This window comes from Talpa europaea (genome assembly GCF_964194135.1).
Source record: "Talpa europaea genome assembly, chromosome: 5".
Taxonomy (NCBI): domain Eukaryota; kingdom Metazoa; phylum Chordata; class Mammalia; order Eulipotyphla; family Talpidae; genus Talpa; species Talpa europaea.
The window spans coordinates 104,285,624-104,295,100 of NC_140071.1; the positions used below are offsets into that span (position 1 = coordinate 104,285,624).

Genomic DNA, 9,477 nt, shown 5'->3' on the forward strand with positions numbered 1-9,477 from the left:
ACTGGTGGGGTCTCCTGGGAGGTCATGAGATCTAAATCTGTTCCAGCACTTTCCTGACTTGAATATGTGGTCATACTAGTCAGGTGGAGGCAGCTGGTAGGGTCTCCTGGAAGGTTATAAGATGCAGAACCACTCTAGTATGTCCCTGATGCAATTTCATTATCTCAGTGATTCTGTACATGGCTCCCAGAGTCTCCTCTGAAATAATTTTTATAGATATTATTATTCTCATTTTACAAAGCTGAAAATAAAAGTAGAGAAAGTGCATGTGGAAAAAAATTATAGCAGTTGGGATGAAACACAATAGTCTATTTCCTGGGCCAAACAATTTTGCATATTGCATTACCTGAAAGAAGGGAAACCCTAATATCAAACATCCACATACTAATTACATATTGTGTTAAGCTCAAATATACTACTATAGCAAATAGCCTGAAAATTAGTTTATCTTAAACTGTGTGATCTTTTAACACATACTTTCCATAGGCAGTATATATCTCTCAACTACCCAAAATTATCTTTGCCAAGAGAGGTGTACTTCCATCACCATTTACTAATTAATATGGGGGCACTATTGGAAAAATATTTGAAAAACTAAGGAAAGTATCTTTTTCAAATCAAACTTAACAATTCTTAACATATATGCAATAATTGTTATTAATGATTAAGAAAACATATAAAGGTTAATTTAAGATAACAAAGGAATAAAGATGTGAGTTATAAAATCATTAAACCCTGGAACAGATATATATATATGAAATTAGGAGTGGCAATGGTTTTGGAAATAGAACCAAACCAAAGTCTCTAAAAGAAATCTGCTAAGGACTTCGGGAACTATCTGACTCCGTGAGGAAAGGAAATATAAGAGTTACAGGAATCCCAGAAGGAGAGGAGAGAGATGTAGGAAGAGAGAAAATATTCAAGGAGATAATTGAAGAGAACTTCCCAAACATGAAGAATGACCTGAAAATCGATATTAAGAAGCAAGAAGAACACCAAACTTCCATGACAAAAGGAAAAATACAGCAAGACACGTAATAGTAAAGCTCCCAAGAATCCAGGACAAGGAAAAAATAATGAAGCTGACAAGAGGGAAGAAATAGATAACATTCAAAGGAAAACCAATCAGACTGACATCAGACTTCACCAAAGAAACACTACGGGCAAGGAGAGAGTGGAGGGACATAGTCAACAGACTCCAGGAAAACAGATGCCAACCACGAATACTGTATCCCCCAAAGCTCTCCTTCCTCTATGAAGAAAGAATAAGGACCTTCCCAGACAAACAGAAACTCTGGAATTTCATTACGACTAAACCCCCACTCCAAATAATACTACAAGGAGTCCTAAAGCCAGAACCTCAGAGGGACGAATAACAACAAAAGAAGGCCAAAAAAAAGTTATTAAAAGAATAAATAAATAGAATCAAAAGAAAGACAAACACAATGGCAAAAAGATGCTAACATATCAATATTAACTCTAAATGTAAATGGACTAAACTCTTCAATAAAAAGACACAGAGTCACAGGCTGGATTAATAAATAAATTCCAACATTTTGCTGTCTCCAGGAAACACAGTTAGCTACAAAAGATAAAAATAGACTCAAAGTTAAAGGATGGAAAACAATCCTACAAGTAAATGAACCAAAAAAGAAAGCAGGAACAGCTATACTTATATCAGATAAAAAAGATTTCAAACTCAAAAATGTAAAAAGAGACTCCAACGGTCACTACATTATGATCAAGGGGACAATACTTCAAGAAGAAATAACACTCATTAACATATATTCACCAAACGAAGGAGCACCAAAATATATCGGACAACTATTGTCATCTTTGAAAACAGACATCAGAGAAAACAAATACGTAGTGGGAGACTTCAACACACCACTATCAACAATGGATAGATCAACAAGACAAAAAATAAGTAAAGAAACTAAAGCTCTAAATAAGGATCTAGAGCGCTTGGGCTTAACAGACATCCACAGAACACTAAACCCAAAAAAAGCTGAGTACACCTTTTTCTCAAGAGCACACGGATCATTCTCCAGGATCGATCGCATAGCGGGACACAAGACAAACATCAACAGATACACCAAGATTGAAATCATACCAACCATCTTCTGATCATGAAGGCATCAAACTAGAAATAAACCATAAAATGAAGACAAGGAACTCTCCTACCTCATGGAGATTGAAGACCGCACTTCTGGAAGATCACTGGACTAACGAGGAGATCAAAGAAGAAATTTAAAAATTCTTTGAATTGAATGACAAGGAGGAAACCAATTTCCTAAATATATGGGATGCAGCAAAAGCAGTAATAAGAGGAAAATATATAGCAATAAATGCTCACATCAAGAAACAAGAAAGAACTCAAAGAAACAACCTAATCTCGAAGCAAAAAGATCTAGAAAAAGAACAACAAAAAAAAACCCAAAACCAGTAGAAGAAAAGAAATAATAAAAACCAAAGCAGAAATAAATGAAATTGAAACTAAAAAAACAATCCAAAAGATCAATGAAACCAAGAGCTGGTTCTTTGAAAAAATCAATGAAATAGACAAACCCCTAGCCAGGCTCACAAAGGAAAAAAGGGAGAAAGCACAAATAAACAGGATCACAAATAAAAGAGGAGAAATCACAACGGACACAGCAGAAATCAAAAGAATAATCAGTAACTACCATGAACAGTTATATGGAAACAAGTTCAACAATCTAGAGGAGATGGACAAATTCCTACAACTCTACAATCACCCCAAGCTAGATAAAGAAGAAATAGAACACCTAAACAGACCAATTACAAGCAGCAAAATTGAAATGGTAATCAAAAACCTCCCCAAAAACAAAAGCCCAGGAACTGATGGATTTACAAATGAATTCTACCAAACATTCAGAGACAAATTAGTGCCTATCCTTCACAAACTCTTCCAAAAAAATTGAGAAGGAAGGGACAATACCAAACACGTTCTATGAAGCCAACATTACACTAATACCAAAACTGAACAAGGACAACACAAAAAAAGAAAACTACAGGCCAATCTCCCTAATGAACACTGATGCAAAAATCCTCAACAAAATTTTAGCTATCAGAATCCAACAATGTATCCATAAGATAATTCACCATGACCAAGTAGGATTCATTCCAGGGAAACAAGGATGGTTCAACATCTGAGAATCAATCAATGATTTCCAACACATCAACAAAAAGAAACATAAAAACCATATGATAATATCAATAGATGCTGAGAAAGCTTTCGACAAAGTACAACACCCATTCATGATAAAAGCCCTTGAAATTCTTGGGATACAAGAAACATACCTCAACATCATAAAAGTCATATATGACTAGCCAACAGACAGTATCATTCCATTAATATCTGCTATATGTAACTAGCCCTGAGGGCTACTCATTACCTTACTGAGTGACAGGGAGCATATTAATTACAGTGGCAGAAGTACACCAGGACTTCATTCAACAGAGAATTGGTCACCTTTTTTTGAGGGTGAATGTCCACCGTATAAATCATTATAATGTCCTGATTTCCTGAAGTTGTTTAAGACTAATTCTGACTGTAGTCTTAATCTTTGCCAATTAAAAATAAGTTTAATTGCTTTCATTACTGGAGCAATTTCTTATTGTTCAATGTAATATAAAAAATAGTGAAATGTAAAGGGGTCAGGAACTTCCTAGATCTCCTTAAAATGCATACTTGTATCTTTTTTGAAGTTGTTGTACCTTCTGTCTTAAATATCACTGTTTATTCTTTTATTTGTTCAAAATAATGGGAAACTTTCCAAAATAAAATATGCCCTCCAGTTCAATCATTGCCATAAAGCATCTTTTTGAACTTGTGTTTTACAGATTAAAGAGCAAAGGATAAAAATTTTCCAGATTTTGTCAATGCAGATAATATATTGTCCACTGAATTCTTCAAAATGTAATTCTGCTCGAAGATTAATTTAATTTAATACAAAGGTCACTGAAGTTTCCTGGGAGTCACATGGTGCATCTAGGTAATATGTTGCATTCTAGTACCTGTAGCAACATTTAAACTCAACTGTGTATGATGATGTGTTTCTTTAGCTCACTAGCCATTGCTTTCATAATCCGAGTTGTAGTAGATGTCTTTTAAGTGTAGAGTAATCCCAGTTCTATATCCACATTAGTCACCAAATTTGACTCTTGAGTCTCATTATCTGACATCTTTGTAAAAAAAAAACAAAACAAACAAACCTTAGGCACACAGTGTTAATATTTGATAAATAAAAAATGAAAAAAAAAAAGAAAATCATTACCCATTCTCTTTCTAGCAAATAATCTCTTAGCAAGTAAAACTCTCAGATCCCAGAGGATAAACCTTTAAATAGACAAAGCAAATTTTAACAGCACTGCTTGTTCTTCTCAATTCATGGACAACATCAAAAAGATACCTAAAATGGACACCTGCCCAGGCCCCTGAATGTTTCCTTTGTAAATTGTATAAATTCCTTATTGAAAAGCTGAAAGTTTGGACAATTTTCCAGGCGCTATTAGAGGCTGTTCATGGAATTAAAGCCTGAGGCTTGATTCTTTATAAAGAGCCCACTTATTATTTACTTGTATCATTTTATTTAAGCTAATATATTTATGATGAAAACTTTCTCTACCTGGGTATAGAAGGAATAAACTTTGGCACACTGACGACTGTTTATGAGAAATTCACATTAACATAATTCTCAATTGTGAAAAGCTGAGAATTATGACTCTAAGATCTGGGCTAAGGATATCCATTATTCCACTTTTCTTCATAGTCCATGAACCCCTCGTCAGAGAATTTAGGAAAGAAAAATATATCCCACACAGGAAAGGAAAGGAGAAGGGAGGGCTCAGGGAAAGGAGAGGATATTTTTTCCTAATTTTCCCTAATTCCAGATAGAAAATAATACATATGGAAGACAGACTCCACTAACTTACTGTTAAAATAATAAAATCATTAATGGTCAAGTGTACACAATTAATTTACAAAAATATGTTTTATATTATACATTAACAAAAATATCAGGTACAATATAAACATTGCTATTAGTCTTGCAATGATTTTTGGATAAGACATCAAAAATACAGAAAACTTTTATACAGTGAGAGATTAACAACAAAATTAAATGGCCACTTAATATAAAAAATAACTGCAAATTTAAGTGTTAATAACCACTGTATAAAGAATTCACATCTCATTGGTATAACAATCAATAGGAAAAAAAACTGAACAAGGAACTGAACAGATATTTTGCAAAGAAGGCAAACAAATAACCTATAAAAGGGTCCAGATCACTAGCTAATTATCACTTAATGCAAATCAAAATCACAATAATATAACACCTAATACTTGTTGGACTATAAAACGAAAAGATCAAGAGGTTTGGAGAAGGTGTGGAACAAAGGATTACTTTCTGCTTGCTGATGGGAATATAATTTTGCACAGTCATATGGCAAACAATATGATGGCTTTAAAGAGTAAATAAAACTATCAGTTAATGCAACAATCCCACTTCTGGGTATATATCTGAAGGCTATAAAAATTGTGCCCAATGTTTATTGCAGCATTATGTATAATAACCAAGATATGGAAACATCCTGTCTGTCAAAAAATGAATGGATGGAGACTGATGTATTTATACAGTGGAATATTATCGAGCCATGAGAAACAAGAAAATTGTGCTGATGATGGCAACATGAATGGAATTTGTGGACATATGTTAAGTGAAATAAGACAGCTAGAAAGCTAAATACAGCATATTATCATTCACATGTAGAATTTAAAAATAGATAAAACTCAAAGAAAGAAAGTAGAAATGTGGGTGCTGGGAGCTAAGGATGGAGGACATAGGGAAAGATTGCTTTAAGATTACAACCTTTTATGTAAACATGAATAAGATAGGACGATATCATCTGTAAATTGCTATTAGAGTAGCTAGAATTGTATTTCATATTTGAATTTTTTTTAAAGATTTATATATATATATATTTATTTATACAAGCACTGGGTACAGTCAGAAGCGCGGGAGGGTGAGAGAATTCACCAGAGCCAGAGCGGGGAACAGAACATGCAGATTGATGATATACACTGCTAAGGGGAGCAGCGGGCACTGCAGGAGAGGTCTGTCGCGCCATGTGGGACTCTCGCCGGGGATCAAACTGGTGCTGCAGAGGCTGTGGGCAGCTTCGCAACCCAGTGCTCAACCGCTGTGCCACCAGGGGAGGCCCTCATATTTGAAATTTGATGAGAGTAGAATTTGTATCTTTAACGAGAACCAACCATCATTATGTGTTATAGTGTTTGTGCCAACTAAATAAGGGAATTTCTTCACAATGTATATGTATATGAATTCATCATGATACATATTTTAGATATCTTGCAACTTTATATGTCAATCGTAAATCAATAATGTCGAAGAAGTAGGATAAGACTGAATAGAACTTTTGCCTCATACTCTAGACTTTGAGGTTTACCCAATGTAGTTAAATTTTGCAATCAAAATGATACAGCTAAATCTTGAATATAATAGTCTTATTTCCTGACAATTTGAAGGTAGGCAAACAGGATGTCTTTAAGATGGTAAAATAATTCAGTAAAGGGCACTTGTTTTTTTCTTTTAAGTAATTTTTTTAAAAATATTTAAAAATATTTAAAATATTGTGAGCTGTGGTACAGGTCAGAGGCGCGGGAGGGTGACAGCATTCACCAGAGACAGAGAGGGGAGCAGAACAGGCAGACTGACTGAAAATACTGCTGAGGGGAGCAGTGGGCGAGACAGGAGAGGTCTACCTTGCCATATGGTTATCTCCCTGGCTGGACAGGAATTGAACCAGCACTGCAGAGTCTGTGGACAGCTCCACAGTGCTGCGCTCAACCCGCTGCGCCACTGGGGAGGCCCAAGGTACTTGTTTTTAATTGTTTTTATGCATATCATATCAAGTTAAAATGCTTCTCTTTACAAGAAATATCCTCTCTGCTAACAGATTTCTTTTCAAATTTATACTATGGTATGTTTTCAGGTGCAAGTAGCAGAAGTAGTTTGGCATTTATTAGATACATAGCATTTATGGTCTTTATGTTTAGTAGGGTACATTTTCTCTGTGCTCATTTGTCAGTCTGCTCTGATGTGGGGAACCATGATCTGCAATGGTACTTAACCAAGGTTTTGTAAAAACGGGGTGTGTGGTCACAAACACCTGTTCAAATGGTCTACGTAATCCTCTTCATGTTCTGAGTTGTCAAATTATGAATAATCTGAAATGAGGAGTTGTTTATGCTAGAGTGAGAGCAATGCAAATCTTGGATTTGGCTAAAATTATTGTGGGCATGCAAATTCTTAGTGGAGGGGAATGCTTTTCTTTTAAGCTAGAATATTGTTGAAGAGTCTCAATGCACATGAAACAAACAGGAATAGGTTACCATAGGCAGGGGTTTGGCAGCTTTGCAATGGAGTCCTCCAACAAACTCAAAATTTGGTAAGAATGGTTGAGGATACCCAAAATCCCAATAGTTTCGAATGAGCCATATATCAGCTTTCCCCATTAACTCAAATAATGTAGTAGGTCTTCCTGAAGGAAAAAAGCAACGATGGTAAATGAAATGAGAATATTCTGAATATCTAAATGTCAATATATCAGGAAATTTTTGAAAGGAGTTTGTAATCATTACAAATTCAATTATAGGTCTGAGTTTACAATACTGCACATAGCTCAATTTTCATGTAAGTAGACTGAGGAAAAATGAGAGAAAACAATCTCTTCCATGTTCCATAGCTGCTGTGTGAGAAATATGTAACTTCTCCTACTGTCTTGATAAGTGTAGTTAATAAAAGCCCTAATGCCTTTCCAAATGATGAACAAGAGTTCCAAATGCTGAACATATGTGGGATAAAAAAGGTACAGTGTAGAGGGTATTTTGGCAGTGAAACTATTTTTTATTTTAAATAAAGGTGAATACATATTATAAATTGTCAAAACCCATACAATGCACAACACCATTACACTGGAGTGTGAAGTTGGTAAGAGTGTGGTATGTAGGGTCATCAATTGTAACAAATTAACCACTTTTCTTGAACTGCTGTTGAGCACTCTCTGCAGAATATGTGCAGAGTTATTTACGACATCTGCAATCAATATTCTGAGAACTAGAAAATTGTGTATAAAATAAAATGTTACAAGCACAATAAGCAAAAATGGATATGATATTGCAAGAGATACAGTGTTTAATTTGAGTTTCCTGAATCTCTAAGGTGTTTCACAATAGTCATGGATCACAGGGTTCAAAAATACCCTGCAATTTCAATCTTTCCTGCAATAGTTGTGAGATTGAATGATCATTCTTATTATTATTCATCACTGCACTTCTAAAAGACAAATTTCTCTGACCATATAGTTATGAAAATTATCACAAAGGTCCTTGTATAGGTAAGACATAGCTCTACAAATTTAAAACTTGACTTACCTAGTACTTCACTATAAAGCTCATTCCATGGCTTCTCATTTATTGCTTGGAACCAAAAGTCAAAGTAGAGCACATATATCATATTTTTCACCCTCTCCATGAATGTCATTTTATCACTTAATTCTGACAAAACAACAGGTACATAGGATGGTGGCAGTGGAAGTTTTCCAATATGCTTTTCAAATTGATTTCCAGGTATGAAACGGAGACTGTACACAAATGGTACTTTAAGCAGCTCTGCGAGCAGCTCACCACAGGGTCCTATGGCATCTGCGAGAACCATGTCAAATCTTGATTCTTGGAGTTTTTTTTATAAGGTTTTCATTCTTGACTACATCTTTACAGAGCTTTTGAACAGCATCAAAAAACTTCCAAATCCTATCTTGCGATTTTGAAAAATATGTCCAAAAGGAGTCTTTAGGCAACTCATATGAGCAATCTATCACTACTTGCTTGAACACACCTGCAAACTCAGATTTAGAGAGAGATGTAGGGTAAATCTCAAATTTAATGGCAGATGGTTTGTTGGGATCAATAAGAATGTAAATTGGAGGTGTCAGAACAACCACTTCGTGACCTCTCTCAACAAGTTCATCCAGGATTGTTTTCAAATTCATCCAATGACTGTATTCTGTAGGCCACACCAGCACCTTTCCACAACTCCCAGAGCTAAAGTAAAAACCCAGCTGGAGCAGCAAAAAAGCTGAAGTCCATTTCACAGACATCCTGGTAAAATGTGGTGCTTCTTTAAAAAAATGGCTTTCCCTTCTCATTTCTCAGGGTTATATACTGGAGAAATAAGACGCAAAGTTAAACTATAACTGCCACACATCAAAGTCAATAGACTGTTTTGACAATCAGAACTCTGTGTGGTGTGTGGAGAAAGCAAAGGTAGATGAACTTGCTTGTATACAAACAACATGAACTTGATTGATCTCAGGGTCTGTTTGAAGATTATAAATGCTATTGCCAGTTAAGAGTTAATAACCTTACAAATG

At 35.1% G+C, this 9,477-nt stretch overlaps 1 pseudogene across 1 annotated transcript; it reads right to left on the reverse strand.

Moving 5' to 3' along the window:
• Positions 1 to 4,131: 4,131 nt before the first annotated feature.
• On the reverse strand, positions 4,132 to 9,219 carry LOC311170605 (UDP-glucuronosyltransferase 2B31-like; annotated as a pseudogene). The gene is made up of 3 exons: positions 8,480 to 9,219; positions 7,439 to 7,587; positions 4,132 to 4,206 (listed from the first exon to the last, which is right to left on the reverse strand). The product of its transcript is annotated as a UDP-glucuronosyltransferase 2B31-like (transcript).
• Positions 9,220 to 9,477: the final 258 nt, after the last annotated feature.